Source organism: Fukomys damarensis, unplaced genomic scaffold (assembly GCF_012274545.1).
Source record: "Fukomys damarensis isolate Sample0158 unplaced genomic scaffold, DMR_v1.0_HiC HiC_scaffold_9, whole genome shotgun sequence".
Classification (NCBI taxonomy): domain Eukaryota; kingdom Metazoa; phylum Chordata; class Mammalia; order Rodentia; family Bathyergidae; genus Fukomys; species Fukomys damarensis.
The window spans coordinates 1,456,077-1,461,071 of record NW_022900921.1 but is presented as its reverse complement, the minus strand read 5'-3'; positions in this window follow the sequence as shown (position 1 = coordinate 1,461,071).

Below are 4,995 nucleotides of genomic sequence, written 5' to 3'. Positions count from 1 at the left end.
CTGCAGAAGGAATTAGTGCTGATTTGAGAATCCATTCTCTCAAGAGCAGAGTGTCATAAAAACTGTCCCATGTGCTTGCCTTACTGCTTGTGGCCATTTCCCTTCTCTCTCCATCATGTAGTAGGACAGCAGAAGGGCCCCTTCCTAGAGGCTGAACAGATGGGACCACTTCATCTTGTCTTTCCAGCCTCCAAACCTGTAAGCAAAATAAATCTTTTTTCTTTATCAAGTACCCAGTCTCAGGAATTTTGCTATAGCAACATAGAACACTCATATGTGGGGTGCAGTTATCAGCATGATGTTGTGATTTATTTCTAAAACGTCACCCAAAAGTTTCAGAAGGGCCCCTTCCTAGAGGCTGAACAGATGGGACCACTTCATCTTGTCTTTCCAGCCTCCAAACCTGTAAGCAAAATAAATCTTTTTTCTTTATCAAGTACCCAGTCTCAGGAATTTTGCTATAGCAACATAGAACACTCATATGTGGGGTGCAGTTATCAGCATGATGTTGTGATTTATTTCTAAAACGTCACCCAAAAGTTTAATGTCCAGAGATGGGCCATGCTCAGAAGATACAGGTCACTGGGACAAGAACTGGAAAGGCATATTCTTCTCCTGGGCTCCTCCTTCCTCTACTTCTTAACTGCCATGGGTTAAGCAGCTTTCTTCTGCTATGTCTTTCCATTATGTTGTTTCTGCCTTGGAATTTGCCTGCCATGAACTCAATCTCCCAAAATCATAAGCCAAAATAAAGCTCCTCTTCAAATTGTGCTATTGGCTCTTGGTGCCAGCAATGAGAAAGTGACGACCACAGCAGGTTTCATGAAGTTGTCCCACAGGAGCTGGTCACCAGGAGGAAGTTATATAGACAGTTACCTGGGCCAGCCACCTCGGGGAACTGGGAGGAGGCAGGGAAGCAGAAACTATGTCAAGGATGACCAGCCTTGCTTTTGCTATGAAGAAGTGCAATTTATATACAAGATGGATGCCAAGGAAATAAAATTATGAAAATTCACTGTACTGTGTGTGTGTACACAAAGAAGGGATCATAGGAGCACACCGAGATGGCATCTGCCCACAAGTCACGACAAGAGGCCTCAGAATGAAATCTACCTGCCAGCACCTATTTCGGACTTCCAGCTTCCACAACTGTGAGAAACAAGTCTTTGTTGTTAAAGCTACTGCATCTATGATACTTTGCTGTAGCAGCTAAGTAGACCAATATGCCTCACCTACAGCCAACAATTCTAATCATGAGTATTTGCCCAAGAAAAATTAAATCTATGTCCACCAAAATACATGTATACTAATGTTTAGAGAAGCTTTATTCACAACTCTGAAACAATCTAAATGTCTATCATCGGATGAATGCATAAAGAAATTTTGCATATTTATGCACGGAAATGTACACAGTAATTGAAAAGATAGGACTACCAATATATAGAATATCATGGATGGATATGATAAATAATATGTTGATTGAAAGAAGCCAGAAACAGAAAGTATACACCAGATGATTCCATGTAACATGAAGTTTTAGAAGTAGCAAAATTAATTTATGGTAAAAGAAATCAGAATAGTGTTTGCTCATGGCCTTTTGGTTTTGTTGGTTTGTTAGTCAGCCTTCTAGTACTGTGGCAAAATACCTGACATAATCAATTTATAAAGAGGAAAGGTTTATTTTGGCTCATGGTATCAGTTTATTGTTACTTGTCCCTGTTGTTTTGGGCTTGTAGGAGCACGCTATATCATGGTAGGAGAACAGGGCAAAGAAATAGCTTGTGTCAGCCAGGTAGCAAGAGAGAGAGGGAAAAAGAGAGTCCAACACCCCCTATTCAAGGGCACCCCTTCCCCACTGATCTAATTTCACATCATCAGCCCCACTTGTTAAAGCTTCCACCATCTTCCACTAGCAAAATGAGCATGGAACCAACCATTGAACACATGGGCCTTTGGGGGACATCTTAGAAGGCAAACTATAGCAATTTGCACGTAGCTTTGAGAGAACTTTCTGAGATGATAAGAATATTCCATGTGTTATTCGACATGGTACAAATTTATTGACATTTATAAAATATGCACTTATCTTCATTTCATTAGATATAAAAAGGAGTACCAGAGAAACAAAACAATGAACATCAGTAATGTGTAACTGACTGTTTAAAGTTGCAATTCTTCCCAATTAATGAGCCCTCCTGGGGCCGAATATTGAGCAGCACTGAAGACAAAAGTTGCTATCAGTAAGTAAGCCCACTGTGCTTGGCTCTGGTGGCTTGACAGCCATTGTGAAATATTTTCCACAGCACCTCTTGCTGAAGAGTAGTGCTTACGTCAAACACTGTGTGTCCACACACACGCGTGCCATTTTAACCGTGCAATGGCTTAGCAGAGCTCTCCTTGCTTTGTTCTCACCATATACTCTCGCTCAAAAGCAGTACATTCTTTGACATTCTAGACTAGATAAAGGAAGGATTGTTAAAAGAAATTATCATCTCCCCCGATAGCTGCAGTATCTGGTTTCTAAGCACACTTATAATACAGTGCTCCAAAGTTAACAGAAATATGGCTAAAGGCAGGGGAGCCACCTCTAGTGATCCTTTGACTGCTCAGGAAAGAATGCTTTCTGAAAAGAATTGCACCAGTAGCCAGCAGCATGGTGCCCTGGGAGCTTTGCACCTCTGCCTTGCACCTTTCTGAGGACCTCACTAAGAGGAAGAGCGCTGTTTGAAGTCAGCAAGAAGAGAATCTCTCCAGATCGGGAGCAGGAGTGGGAATTGTGGCCTGGAAATTCATTTCCTTGCCTGGGAAGTCTTCCTGCACCTCAGACATCTGCCTACCCCACAGAAATTCACGCAGTGCACCAGCAGGCAGAGCGTGTCACTGCAGCATGTTTCTCAAAAAGACTATTACACCTTTTTTCTCTTAGGATGCTGGGTATCCAACCAGGGCTTGATGCAGGCCAAGCACATGCTGCACCATGGAACTCACCCCAGACCTCAGTTTTAGCCCATCTGAAAAAAGCAAAACACAACAACCTCTTCAGATAATTCAATAGCTTGTCTGTTCTAGGTCATTCGATTCACTGCAGATAAAGGATTGCGTTTTAGTTTGTTTCCTGTTTGTTTCTTGCCTTCCTTGGATTTAACTGAACATTTTTTTGAATTTTGTCTAGATTTATTTAAACCATTTACTTTTTACTAATCATTTTGTACAATTTTTAAACAAATTTACTCTAAGAATAATAATATGCTCACAAATTATGACAGACAACAAAGCGCAAAAGACCCATTTCCATTGAGGTCTCCCCCATTTGAAAACATAGAGTAATGCCTCCACTCATGAGGGAGTCTCTTGGCAAACAAGTCTGTTCCCACACATGGGCATTCAGCAAAATTTTGCCTCCATTCTCCAATTCCCTTTGGGTGACAAACACTATCGTGGCCACCTCCCCCACACAAACACAAACATAGCCATCTGCCCAAAATCATAAAACCAATTAAGTTTGGGCAATTGTTTGCTTCTGTACCTCAAAATAAACAACCACAAGTGTGAAGAGAGAGCATACAGAATAGGGAAAAATGATTTTAATTTCTTTTTATCAGTCAGTATATGTCATACACATCAATCGCATTCATCGTAAGGAATTTATATCTACATATAACATCTTAATTCTTCTTTACCCCCATAAAAGAAATGTGATTCCATTTTTATGCACATAGATGTGTGTATACACATAATAGCCTTTATGAATAGATGTAAAGTTTTTGTTGAGCCTTTTTCTTAGTTACATGTTTTTTCACCCCACATACTATGTAAATGTTCATAAGGAATGCATTATTCTCAGAAGTACACTAAATCTGTTTTAAAAAGGAGGATATTTATTGGCAAATTCAAACATCTAAGGTATATTCTTCAAAAAAAACAGGTTACAAGTGGTATATACAATATTCCATTTTGTTTTAAAACAAAACATGAGCAGAGCACCCTGGAAGGCTTAGGCAGGAGGAACATAAATACCAGCCCAGCCAGGGCGGTTAAGTGACTCGGCTGAGACCCTGTCTCACAAGAATAAAAAGGGCTGGGGATGGAGGTCATTGTGCAGGCCCTGAGTTCAATCCCCAATCCTGGGTTGGGGAACAGAGCATCAGTGAATGACAAACAGATTCATAAGCAGCTGAAAGGGCCGCTAGAAGTTCCTGAATTTAGCACAGACTTCTGGTCCGTGACATCAAGGGCATGTTTCGTCTACCTCTGGTATTTGCCAATCAAACCTTCCAGATGTGTTTTTCTTTTAACTGGAAGCATTCACTTCAGTTTCTCTTCCACTTGTTGGCTTCTCCATACCTGGAATGGCTTCCCCTCTCTTCCTCGACTCGCCTCACTGCCCCAGAATCTTTGCTCCATTCTCACCAGCCTGGGCCACCGTACTCACTCCCAAATGGCCCAGAGCCCCAACCCTGCTCCTGTTTGGCTTTTTCTCATAACGCTTATCCTCTTTAAAAGTCATATAATGATGACCAGGACTTACACGCTGCTCCTTACCACTTTAAAGAAATATACTCCAGGACAATAATGTTCATTTTGTCCACCGACATTTGTCAAACCGCTTAACTGCCCGGCCCTTAAATGCCCTGCATGTAACAGGTGTTCTGTGGTATTTAGCTGAGTAATCTCAGGAGAAATGGGTCTGTTCTGGGCCACTGCCTGGGGGCCACACCCTCATTCACGCAAACGCAGAGGTACAAGACACTGCCCCACAGTGAATTTCGGTTCACTTCCTGGAACCCAAGACTCTGCAGCTCGCGGAAGGCCACAGGGGCTCAGGCAAGCTCCAGGGCACCTCCTGGGTGTCTGTGCTCCAGATCCACGCAACCCAGAGAAATGCGCAGGACTACACTTCCCAGAATGCCGCGGGCTTAGGCGAACTCCACTTCCCAGCGGCACCAGCGGCCGTCGAGCTCCGCCTCCGCCTCCGCCCCCGCCCCGTGCCGCAGC